Source organism: Lucilia cuprina, chromosome 6 (genome assembly GCF_022045245.1).
Source record: "Lucilia cuprina isolate Lc7/37 chromosome 6, ASM2204524v1, whole genome shotgun sequence".
Lineage (NCBI taxonomy): Eukaryota > Metazoa > Arthropoda > Insecta > Diptera > Calliphoridae > Lucilia > Lucilia cuprina.
This window is the reverse complement of record NC_060954.1, coordinates 2,404,831-2,418,989: the sequence shown is the minus strand read 5'-3', so window position 1 is coordinate 2,418,989 and position 14,159 is coordinate 2,404,831. Positions and strand designations below refer to the sequence as shown.

General features: G+C 30.8%; 1 long non-coding RNA gene across 1 annotated transcript in view; it reads right to left on the bottom strand.

Annotated features, from left to right (window-relative positions):
• Positions 1-1,684: 1,684 nt before the first annotated feature.
• LOC124420720 overlaps positions 1,685-14,159 on the bottom strand; it is a 59,845-nt gene continuing 47,370 nt past the window's right edge. The window contains exons 2-3 of the long non-coding RNA XR_006941324.1: positions 13,758-13,910; positions 1,685-1,971 (exon numbers count right to left, since the gene is read on the bottom strand). This is a non-coding gene — a long non-coding RNA (uncharacterized LOC124420720). The remainder of the gene's footprint in view (positions 1,972-13,757; positions 13,911-14,159) is intronic.

Sequence of the window (14,159 nt, the reverse complement as noted above, 5' to 3'; positions counted from 1 at the left end):
CTCGAAAACTACTACATTGATCTAAAAAATTGTTATATGGACCGAAAGGAAATCAATTGAAGATTTTAAAAATTTATCTTTCCAGGGTTGCCAGGCTGAAAATCTAATAATATTGTTAAGTAAATGAGTGGTACCTACTACAGGCTAAAAATCGAAAAGTACTGAATGGAGTACAATAAATTGTACATAGATTTGTAGGGGATAAATTGAAGATTACAAATATATATTCACCAGGGTTACCAGGTTGTTAATTTGTTTATATTTTTGATTAAATAGACGATACCTTCTACAGGCTATAAATCGAAAAGTTATAATCCGATTTTAACAAATTGCACATCGATTTGTTGGGGATAGACTGAAGATGTCAAAAACATATTTGTAGGGTTGCCAGGCTGTCAATTTTGTTAAATTTTCATAAATCATTGTTTTATTGATTATCGTTAGTTAACATACTAAATATAAGTTTTTCACAGATACTAATAGATTCAAAACTAACATAGTTTTTATGTTATGGCAACCCTGGAAATCCAAATTTTAGTTTTTATTTTGTTAATTCATCTGTATACAGTCACACATACATATTTACATTCTGAAAGATGGATTCAAAGAAATTAAGTCTGTGGAATATAAAATATATATATGTGAAAAAGTACTTAAATTAACAGTGTGGCAACCCTGGAAAATAATTTTTATTAATTCTTAATCCATCTCCTACGAGTCTATATAAAATTTATCCAAATCGGTTCAGTAGTTTTTGATTTATAGCCTATAGAAAGTACCTTTCAGTTATTTGAAAATAAAATAAAATCAGAAGCCTGGCAACCCTGGCAAATAAATTTTTAAAATCTTGAATTAATTTCCTATCAGTACATATACAATTTATTTTAATAGGTTTTGTAGTTTTCAAGTTATAACGTTTTGAAAATTTGTGTCTGTTGGGCTCAATTTTTCGTTTGCAGAAAAACCATGTACCCTACCAATAGATGGCGCTGTACGGATGTTGTGACAGGGTTTCCGTGTTTTGGAAAATTAGGCAAATTAAGGGATTTTTGAAACAGCTATAACTCCGTAAGTACTTAAGCGTTTAGGATAAAATTGGTGTCAAACGTTAGCTTGTAATATAGGCTATCTGTTTTATGAAAAACTTGTTTCACTAGAGTTGCCAGGCTTGTGAAAATGTGTATATTGTATAAACTTTTCATTAAATCTAAAATACTTTGAAAGTATTTATTCATTTTGGATCATATTAGGTGCAATCGAAAGGTATAGATTTATGCTACTCGTTGTAGGAAATTTTTTTTGTCAGGGTTGCCAGGCTAGCGGAATTAAGTGTACGTTAGGGACACTTGCAAGAAATGTTATAACTCCAAAACCTTTGAACCGATTTTGTTCCGACTTTGTTTATGGGGTTGAGGGTGTATTGAAGATTTAATTTTTATTTGCTAGAGTTGCCAGACGTACAAAATGTCTATGATTTAAGCATATATTTTTAAAACATTATAACTTAATGTTTATTGAACCGATTTTGATTGATTGTTGCTTTGATTGTTGCGCATGCTAGAGGATATACAGAAGATCATTAAAAAATTATTTTGGCAGGGTTGCCAGATCGCTCGTTCCTCAAATTATTGTTGTTCTTTTAAGCTAATTTTTAATGAAAAATAAAACACAGATAATTTTTTAATTTCAATTAATTAAGTTTTATTTAAAATATATTTTTTAAAGTTTATAAAAAATGTCTTCGTTACTTTCTATTGGTGTAAATTCGTTACTTTCTATTGATGTAAATTTGTCAATATTAGATTAGCTTATGAGTTTCTGTAGATTTCAAGATCAGAAAATGGCTCTAACATTACATCATCTTTTCAGCTATGGTTGTTTATTGTTTACTTGAGCATTCATCAATATCTGTTTTAATGATTGTGGACATTAATGGATAATGGATTGACGGACACCAAAATGTTTGTGAAACTGAAAGTAAATAAAAAAGAAAGAAATTTGAATCTCAGTGTAATTTTATATAAAGACTTTGCGATAGAGATGTTAAGACATTTCTATTACTAAAGTTTCAAGCTCTTATATTGAAAGTTTATTACAACAACTTGGTATTATTGATTATACATATTTACAGCTCAAGACCCTGAACTTGAAAAAAATGGTGACAAAAAAGTTCTTTGTTTGAAAAATTAAGCTTTTTTCTAAGCAAAAGTAACAGGGCAACAAGTTTTACATAAAATAAATACATATCGGTGCGTATGACCCCCATAAATAATTTCAATTTGTATTGAGTTTGTCATGGCACTTGAAAACCACTCACACATTTTTATTGTCTGACTGGCGGGCTGGTTATTTCGTTTATCTGATAAAACAAACAACTATTTGAATAACTAATGCGTATGAATAAACAAAAACAGAAAAAATGCGTTTGGTTTTATTGTATTTATGAGTTAGACAACAAATGTAGAGACAAACATAAAATGCATTGGTCTATTTGAACAACTAACAGAAAGACTTGCTGTTAAATCTCCCTCTTGGTATAACAAAACCAAAAATTAAAAACCCCCCAGATAGAATAAAACAAAAAAAAAAAAAACTTTAAATAACTTGTTACAAATACTGAGAGCCTAGTTAATAAAGCTAACTAATCCGCCCCAACATTTTTTAATAAATAGAATTAATATTTGAATACTAAACATATTTGTTTAATTACTTCAAAAAAGCTACAGAAATGTAAAAAAACTAGCATATAAAATTTGAATAAGACACAACAAAACATTTCATTTAAACTTAATGTTCAAAACTTTCAGGTTTTTTGGGGAAGTTTTGTTTGAGAGAATTTCGTTTGACCTCGAAAATGTGTATGATAATCATAAAATAAATGTTTGCGATCGATTTTTTGCTTATTTATTATTAGGCTTTCAGTTTTCGTAGACAGAAGATATTTTGTATTGAAAGAGATTTTCAGTTCAACCTATTTTATATATTAGTACAGAATATACTTCTCTAAATGAACGACCCCCCATAAATCATAAATAAACACTTATATTTGTTTAAATTTCGATTTTTTGATATTTTACCAGGAGCTCAGAAATGTTTAGAATGTATGTATATTTCTTTTGATTTTCTTATTTATACCGGTCGTTTGAAAATCTTTGTATTTGAAAAAGAGATAAAATTAAGAAAGAGAGAGAGGGAGAGAATTGTTATCACTCTTCCAATATTGATTATTATCAGTGTGAGTTTAATATTGTTTTCGTAGAATTTAGTTATTTGAAATATGTCTCTTTGAGTAGGGTATTATAAAGATTAGAATACCACTTGTTAAAATATTAAAAAGAGATAATTAAAATCGAAAATAAACATGAAATTTTATTCCGTTTGATCAGATCAAATTATTAACATTTATCAAAGATTTTTAGAACAACTTTAATATGAAAATTTGTTTAATAAACCGACAATAGTATCGGGTAATTCTGAATAGATTAAGGGATGTATGAGCATTTGATGGAATATTGGTATGGTTTTTGTTTCTTAACACTTGTTCATTTCATTTAAATATTGATCGTAATAACCCAGAAATTTCATAAGAATCTGAATTGTTCAAAAAAAATTTGGTTCAATAAATAAATAATAAAATCTAGTCCATTAATGACCCAAGTCTTCATAATAACAAGATAACATTGATGTTCATATTAATGTTGAGAAATAATTATGCAAATTTGCACAATCGCACAAGTCCATTGAAAAATTCTCTTCTTCTAAATCCTTAAATGTAGGAATAAAGTGTTTTTATCATTAAAATATTTATTATAGAACCCCGACCTGGCTTTATTTCTAAGTTTTTTTTTTGCAATAATACTCAAGATTATAGACTAAGTAATCTATGTCCAGGAAACTGATCTATAGTCAAGACTGTAGAATAATCTATAGTCAAGACTAATCTATAGTCAAGACTACTGTAGACTACTCCATAGTCAATATTATAACATAGAGTATAGTCAAGACTATAGACTAGTCTATAGTCAATACTATAGACTACTCTATAGTCAAGACTATAGACTACTCTATAGTCAAGACTATAGACTACTCTATAGTCAAGGCTATAGACTACTCTATAGTCAAGACTATTGACTACTCTATAGTCAAGACTATAGACTACTCTATAGTCAAGACTATAGACTACTTTATAGTCAAGACTAAAGAACGTAATAACCCAGTATAGTCAAGACTATAGACTACTCCATAGTCAATATTATAACATAGAGTATAGTCAAGACTATGGACTAGTCTATAGTCAATACTATAGACTACTCTATAGTCAATACTATAGACTACTCTATAGTCAAGACTATAGACTACTCTATAGTCAAGACTATAGACTACTCTATAGTCAAGACTATAGACTACTCTATAGTCAATGCTATAGACTACTCTATAGTCAAGACTATTGACTACTTTATAATCAAGACTATAGACTACTCTATAGTCAAGACTATAGACTACTCTATAGTCAAGACTATAGACTACTCTATAGTCAAGACTATAGACTACTCTATATTCAAGACTATAGACTACTTTATAGTCAAGACTTTAGAGTAGTCTATAGTCAAAACTATAGACTACTCCATAGTCAAGACTATAGACTACTTCATTTTCAATAACAAACCTTATAAATATTTACGCAAAAAATTAATTGTCTAGCTCCTCCCGTGTGGTCGCTATTGTTATTTTAGCAGACAGACGGACATAGCTAGATAGTCTTAGAATTTAAAAAGGATCCAAAATATTTATTCCTTTGTGGCTCTATTGCCAATACTTTGATGTGTTACAAACGGAATCACAAAATCAATATCTTTTTTGGTGTTGGATATAAAAAGTACCAAAAGTCCCTTTAAAAGGTTCTCAAAAAGGATTTTCTTTTCTATTCACTATTCTAAAATAATGTTGTTACTTTACTGCATTACCTTTTAAGCGGTAGATTTCAAATATTCAAAGTAACGTATTGTGTTATCTATTTATATAAAAATTTAATTGCAATTAACACTTGTTTAGTAAACTGTTGTCTTTTGTATGTATATTTAACTAAAAGATAACGATAACGATGCATGAGCCGCCAACTAACAACTAACTGACTAAGTTTCAAAATAAAGTTATGCAGGCTGGCAAGTCAGACAGTCTAGCCAGGGCAGAATAGAAGCGCGCTAATGAATTTGGCGCTAACGTTTTACAAAAGTTAAAGCGAGAGACGTTGTAAACATATATGTAATGTACAAAATAAGTTCTTTTAACGTTCGTCATCTCTGTCTGCATCGTCATTTACACTTACTGTCACAATGTCCAAGTGTCTTGTGGTCATATGTTCATTAGTCATCGTTTCATCCGTTCATTCATTTAGATTTGTATATTCGTTAGTTCATTTAATTGTTCGTTCATTCGTATGCCTCTCTGTCAGTCTGTATGTCCGTCCGTCTGTCTGGCTGTCTGTTAGTTAGTGGGTTGGTTCGTTGGCTGTTTGGTTTGTTTAACTTTCTGGTTTGTTTTAATTACATTTTGCAGTTAGTAGCAGTGGTTTGTTTATATATATTGTTGCTGTTGCTGCTGCTGCGACTTCTGCTGATGCCGCAGAGGAAACAGAGAAAATAACACATATACAATTGAAATACTACAACTACTACTGCTGCCGTTGCTGCTGCTACAGTTGAAAAAACTGAAAACAACAAGAAGAATGAGAGAATTACTTACTATTTTGTGGTTAAATACTGTGCGCCTAGTATCAGACGATGAGTTAATTGGTTTGCAAACAAATTGACTGACGTGGGCGTGTGTAATAATAACAATAATAATAATGAAATACAACAACAACAATATTTCCTAATTAGCAGCTTTTTGTAATTAAATATGCCTTAAAGCCATTCATTAAAATACATACAACAACAACATACAGGCAGGCAGGCAAGCAAGGCAAGCAGTCAGCCAAACCAACGAACCAACCAGTCATTTATTCAGTTAGTAATTAAAAAACTTTTTTTTTACTCTCCTACACACGAACAATTATAAATATTCTCATAACCTACACTTTCTTATATACATACATAGATTAAAACAACTACAACAACAACAAAATATAAATATGTAATAAGTAACATGCGTTCATTATAACGGTTCATGTGAAAAATTACCTTTTGCTTTAAATCCCTGTACTAAATTTTATATTAGAAAACTTTTCTCTTACCGCTCACCGCCCTGCCCTCCCTCTGACCAACATTCTTCTATCTAATCACGTTTATATCATGTTCATGTTCATTGTCATATAACCCAACACATGGCCCTCAACAAATATTCTCACATCCTCTTACCTCCCAAGCACCACCCACTTTACCAACCAAGCTGATATAATGATGACGATGGCATTCATTATACATGTATTAGCCACAAGAGCAGAAAAACAAACGAAAGCAGAAGAAGAAGATGATGTTTGGAAAAAAAGAAGAAAAAAGTTTAATCTAAATTAAAATGCATTTTAATTAGGATTCTTCTTGTTTAAGTTTAAGTTTGTATGGCTTGTTCTCTAATGATATTAAAAAGAAGAGAGTTGCCAAGTTGTTGTATGATGACTTGAATATTCTAAAAACATTTTGCTTAAAAATAGGAGGAAATATCTTAAGAACACTACAGCAGAATAGCCATTGGACACAGCGAAACTATATGTTCTCTTGAAAGAGTACTAAACCTTGGTTTGAATGCCTTCGGTAGGTTAGTTGGTAGGGTGCAAGGCTGGTTTGGAGGTTATAAGTTCGATTCCATACAGATACTTTAGAAGCTGGAGTTGTCCGAAAGCAGACTTTCAAACTAACTAAATGTTAGTTTGAAGTTGCAAACAAATAAAAATTAGATAGGATAGAAAGGACACGGACTTCAGAACTAAAATACATCTTTGGGTTATAATTGGAAATAGTAGCCAAGCGGAACATTAAAGCAAAACCCTTCGAATCTATTGTAACACGAGTGTCTTTTTGCTGAAAATTCAGAAATCGAAATATATTACCGTCATCCTAAACACAAATTTAGCTTCCAGGCGGAAATCCGTGTGGAATATGTAAAATGAAATGGATTAAATGTGACGTCAGCAAATCTTAACATATTTTCCTAAAGTCAGAAGGATATTATAGGACTGTAAGAGGGCCATAAAGGAACCTCCTCTAGTGGTAAGCCATATGTATGGATAACAGAAAACTATAGAATATTCTGTAATAAAGGAAGCTTGAAGAGGAGCAGCGAGGGCCGAATTAAAACAATGAAACTAAGAACAGGATCACTATTGGTTGACTCAGACAAGATCAGAACAATAAGTTTTCTCAAAATTAATAATGAGGTTAGCATAGTGGTAAGTATTTTTAGTAGACTTAAAGGTTTATGTCAAAACTACTCAAAATTAGACTCAATTCAGACGGAAGTAGATGATTACAAGGATTTCACAGTTAAATTATTAAAACAATGGAACTGAAGACAATACCACTAACACTTTTGGTTGACCCAGACGAGATCAGAACAAGAAGTTTTCTTGAAATGAATAACGTGTTTAGCATGGTGGTACGTATTCTGAGTAGACCCAAAGCTTAAGGAGTAAAACTATTCAAAATTAGCTGCAAGAACTCAGACGAATGTAGAAGATTACAGGAATTTCGCCGAAGTTGTATCCGAATATCACATCGTAACAATGATTGGAGAATTCAATACATAAATTCATTCCATAGATCGCTGCATAAGTATTTTCCACAAACTTCTTTCACAGAAAAAACATAACAAGCGAATAACGTTCTAGATTCATAATTCAAACTCATTGTTACAATATTTCTTAAATTTCTTGAACAATATTTCTTAAATTTGACTCTTTACTCATAGGAATTCACTTTAAAGAAATTTGGCAACTCTAGACAGTTTTTATCTTATTTTCTGTTTTTAATTCATTAATTAAATTGTTTCAACAGCAAGGCTGTAAGAAACCAACACAAATAGATATACGACACACACTCATATTCCTATAAATCTGTTCAGTACTAATTGGATAAAAGTTGCATGTACCCGGTTTTGTAAAGGCGAAAAAATATATTAAAAAATAACTTATTTCAAAAATTTAATTTCAAAACTTTTTTTAAAAAAGTCACTCCCACTAATTAGTTTCAAGAATTTTTTATATTATTTTTTAGAACCTTTTATGCTAACACAACCAACAAATATTCGCTTGTAAACAGCTATAGATGTTTTACTGACTATAACTGGCAATTGTTAGCACTCGTTTATTCGATGGCTTAACTTGGTCATTAAGCACACATTGCCTCTCTGCTTTAGTTGTGGCTGTTGTTGTTGGCTTGTGTTCTTAACATTTAAAGCAATCAAGAAATTTTGTAGTAGTTGTTGTTGTTGTTGTTACTGCTGTTATTCGTATATTGTTTTCTCGACAAAAGGGTCCAATTAAAAAACCACAACAATTAATGACTACAACAACAACAAGAAGAATGAATAAAAGGACCATGGTTCATTTTTTTCACTATTAAAATGCAGGGAATTCAAGAGTAGAATGAGTGAGTAGCGGACCAAGTGTCAGTTCGTTAGTAGGTCTATAATTGTATGTCTGTAGATATATATGTAAGTATGAATGGATATTTGGCATAGACATTAAGTGAGTCATGCCACATGGATGGTTGGTTGTTCGCTTGGACGGATGAAACCATTGAATAAGTGAATGAGTCAGTTCTGTTGTGTGTGAGTCTGTGTGTGTTTTTACAGTGCTGTTGTTAAAACTTTGAATCCAATAAGTGGTGAAAATTTTAATTGGCAACAAGAAGGAAAAGCAAAACAAAAAAAGAACAATTTTATTGTACTAATGAATGCTAAAAGCTTTAAGGTAGATAGATAATTGCTATAAATGTTAACAAACTTTTTTGTTTTGTACCTTTTAAAGGATGGAGGGTATATGTAGGTTGGACGATGTGAGGACATGAAACAGGAGCGTAAAGTTTTGCTTGAAAAAGGGGAGAGAAGCACGAAGAAATATAGTTTAAACTATAATAGACTATACTGCAGGCTATAGCCCTGACTATGGGGTAGAATATAGTCTAGAATATAGACTATACAAGTCTAGACTATAGACTATACTAGTCTAGACTACAGACTATACTAGTCTAGACTATAGACTAGACTATAGTTATAGTCCAGACTATTGTCTCTAGTCCAGACTATAGACTATACTCTATTCTAGACTACAATAGTAGTCTAGACTTTTGACTAGACTTTAGTTATAGTCCAGATTAATAATAGTCCGGACTGCATACTAGACTATAGTACAGGTTACAAATTAGAGCCTTATCTAAGGATCTACAAGTGATTTTTGTATTTTCGAGTGATTTATGAGTGATCACAGATTTTCTCTATTTTCTCAATTGAAGCGAAAGTTAAGGATCTACAACCGATTATAAAGAGTTAAGGGCTACAAATCATTTATTGTAGCTACGTCTATCAAAGAATGCATTTACGACCATGGCCTAGAGGAAATCACACACACACACACACTTAATTTTTATTTTCAATCAACGTCCACTAAATTTGCCCTTTTTTGCGTGCTTCTCCACCACCACTACCTCGATATGAGTATTCTATTAGCAGTTGTGAGTGTAGTGAGTCTGTCATTTTCGCCAACGGTTTTTTTTGTTTTGTTGTGTATTTCGTTTTTGTTTAAATTAATTAACAAACCCAAAACAATGTACAACAACAAAAGCCATCAATTTTGAAGGGGTTAAAAATAAGCAATTAGTTGGCATTTCGAATAGGAGCCCAGTTTCCAATAGTAAGCGAAACCGAAAAAAAAAACGAAAAGGAAGTTTTTTTTCTTCTCTCCAGCACTGAACACTGAAATATATTGTATATTCATTTAATTAGAAACTGAAACAGAAGCAACAGTCAGCATACAAAAATTGTACCGTCATTGTACCAATACGTGTGTTTTTTTTTTCATTTTAGTATTCTGTGTTGTTTTGTTTGGTTTTATGTTTTTGTTGTACGAATGAATATTTATTTCAATTTTATTTTTGTTTGTTGCGCAGGTATCTGCGCCGCTTCGTTTAACTACAATACCCGTACGACACAGTCAGTCATACGTAGTCGTCGTAGTCGTACGTACATTCCATACTCAATAAACAAAATAAAAACCCTGGCATCCAGTTAGTGCCAGCAGCCAGAAAGTTGCGCTAACACGGCCAACTCTATAGCAGACACAGCAAATTCATCCATTTAGTCTGCCAACAGACATCAAACGGCATGCAATACTAATTTCCTCCAAATAAAAAATTAATTAAAAGAACTAACTGCAGCCGTTACAAAAAAAAAAATAACTAAATTGTTAAGTCGTATTAGTTAATTGCAAATTATTTTATTTTATTTATTTTTTACTGCTTAACATGCAATTATAAAACAAATTGAAAATAAATTTTAAATTTAATTGCTAAATGCTGAGGTGTAAATGGGGAGTGAGCGCCGCAACAGAGGAGGACTACAATTGCAATATTTTGAAACAAAAATATATTTATTTAAAGTGAAACCAATAAAAAATTAAATAAATATATAAATTTGTATGCTTTAATTTTTTTCCCCCAATAAAAGTTTTAATACAATAAAAAATATTAAAAAATATGTGTTTAATTTCAAACTTTTTTAATAGAAAATATAGCTGATCTATCGTCAAATTGCAGTTTTTCACATAAAAATTTAGTTTTTAAGGAAAATATAAGTCATCACTATTTTCTCAGTTAGAGCATTCTTAGGGATCTACACCCTACTTTAGCTTTTTCATATAAAATATTTTTTTCTATTTATTTTTTATGAAACATAGTGCAGACAATAGACTGGACAATAATCCAGACTATACATTAGACTGTAGCCCTGACTATATAGACTAGACCATAGTCAAGACTATAGGCTATAGTCCAGACTATACACTAGACTAGAGTCCATACTAAAGACTAAAGTATAGTCCAAATTATAAACAAAGTCAGAACTAAAGATAAGGTTATATACTATAGAATACAATATAATTCAGGCTATAGACTAAAGTCCAGACTATACACTAGATTATAGCCCAGACTATAGACTAAGTCAGAACTATCGATTAGGTTATAAACCAGACCATAGACTAGACTATAGACAATACTATAAAAACAAGTTAGAGTGCTATATTCGGCTATGCCGAATCTTAAATACCCTCCACCAGCAAGCTTCTTCTTATTAAAATCCATTTAACTATCAAATTTTTAGATAACTCGACAAAAGTTTTGTTTCCGTAATGAAGGTACTAACATTTATTCATGTGTGAAACTAATTTTGATTAATTTCGAAAATGTGTAAAAAATGCTTATTTATTTCGAGCTTGTTTCAAATTTTGATTCATAACTTTTCTCGATGTGAACCGATATTGCTCATTTTCAATACCAAACTACTTAGGATAATAATAAATATTTTCGGTGAATTTGGTTGATCTACTTGGCTAGGTTTTAACATGAGCGTGTTTTACACAGACAGACGGACATAACTTAATCGACTCAGAATTTCACAAGGACCCAGAATATATATACTTTGTTGGGTCTCAGATGAATATTTCTCGGTGTTACACACGGAACGACAAACTTATATATACCCTCTATAACCACTTATGGTGGTGGAGGGTATAATAAACATAGACTATAGTACAGACCACACTATAGTTCAAACTATAAACTACATTGTAGACCAGACAATAAATTATTGTCAAGCCAATATACAAATCATGGAAAAGCAAAGGACCACAAAGCGTTATTTTGAGAAACTACAGCCAATTTTAGATTTTTTTTTAATTTTGACTACAGTTCAGACTATAGACTACACTACAATCCAGACTATAGACTAGAATATAGAAACAGTCATCACTTTAGACCGGACTATAGACTAGGCTATAGTCCAGACTATAGACTAGACTATAGACTAGACTATAGACTAGACTATAGACTAGACTATAGACTAGACTATAGACTAGACTATAGACTAGACTATAGACTAGACTATAGACTAGACTATAGACTAGACTATAGACTAGACTATAGACTAGACTATAGACTAGACTATAGACTAGACTATAGACTAGACTATAGACTACACTATAGACTACACTATAGACTAGACTATAGACTAGACTATATACTAGACTATAGACTACATTATAAACTAGACTTTAGACTAAAATTCAGTCCATACAAATTGATTTTTGATTTAAAATATAACAGAATTTCACTGTTTTTAATTATAGAGTTATTTAAGGATCTATAGCCAATATAAAGTTTATGATTCTTCAATATTTTCTTAATAAGACCCTATACGTAAATCTACAACGGATTTGAGGTTTTTTGATGTAGATCTGTACTAATTTTTATAATCATTTTTGTTACATACGTTATCGTCTTTATCCTTTTAAAACAGAACTTTATTTACTTAACATTATAAATTTAAACTCCTTTAACAGTAAGCAGCTTTCTAAAAATGCTGATCATCTAATAGCAAACTGACATTATGACTCACGTTTTTTTAATTTTCTCTCGCTCTGTATTGGGTCATCTTCAAGCATAAAAAAAACATTGTGGGAATTTTATGGTTTCTTATGGAAAAAAGCATCTTAAAAAGACCCTTTAACTTAACAGTTTTTGTACACACGTTTATTTTAAGATGAAAAAAAACACACTTAAAAGGATTCTTTTTCTTAATTTTGTGCTATCTTCACTTGCTTAAAATCCTTAACTCCTGTTGCTTTAAACAACAAAATTCAATAATCTTAATAACTTATTCCCACGCATAATAATCTGAACGTGGGAATTTATACATTTTTTTCAGTTTTCAATCTTGTACTTTTGAGAGATAATCTTTTACGGTTACGCCTTTATGTTTATTACATATTGGATTTGTCTGTCTGTCTGTTTAAGCTCAGTAAATTTGCAGGGAACAAAAAATGGAAACAAAAAAAAGAACAACACATCCTTTACACAAAAAGTTCTCACGATCATAAGACAAAGTGTTTTTTTCTTTGTTATATAAGAATACTTATAGCTGTTCGCTGGCAGCAGATAATTTATAAGTAATCTATTGAGCTGCTAGCACAATTTCATGTTAACCTGTTACTTTAGACCAGAAAGAAGATGCTTAAGGCTATCTTTCTTCTTTAATCATCTCAATACTAATTTGTCTTTAATGATACAAACGTGACTACAGGAAATGCCTGCATGTTTACTTTTTTTGTTTGATAAACAGTTATGAAATGTAAAGGAGAGCAAGACAAAGATCACAAAAGGATTATGTGAAGAAAAATATACAAAACAAGACGCATTTTATTTGAAATAGTGAAGTCGTCAATAAGAATTTTAAACGGCGTTATAAAGTAGTACAGAACTAAACCAAAACTAGAACAAAACCAGAACTAGAACAGAACTTGAACTGAACTAGAACAAAACTAGAACAGAACTAGAGCAGAACTAGAACAGATCTAGAACAGAACTAGAATAGAAATAGAATAGAACTAGAACAGAACTAGAATAGAACAGAACTAGAACAAAACTAGAACAGAACTAGAACATAACTAGAACAGAACTAGAACTTAACTAGAATATAATTATAACTACTCTAGAACCGAACTGGAGCTGTATTCAAAAATAATATATAATAGTTAATTATGAAAGATCACTTACCTCAGCGCCGTTACAAAATTATTTCTTTGACTTTGTGATCTGCAAACATCGGAAATTCTCAATTTCGAGGCCAGCCTCTTCTTAAATAAATTTCACTTTTATTTATTTTATCCATAAGACATAATAGGGCAGCAGATCTTTCTGTACAGAAAGCTGAAAAAATAAAATAAACAAATTTATTTTATTTACAATAAACATCTATAATGCAACACATATAAAGTATACACTAGTTTACTAAAAAAAACCCTCATATATACAACATGAAAAGAAACATAAAAACCACAAAGAAATAAATAAAACTTCCCTAAAATGTTCAATACTAAAGAGACATGAAAGTACTAAACGCACTCTAAAGTACTAAAAATTTTGTTATAATGATCCCTTATTGAAATTTCTGAGCAC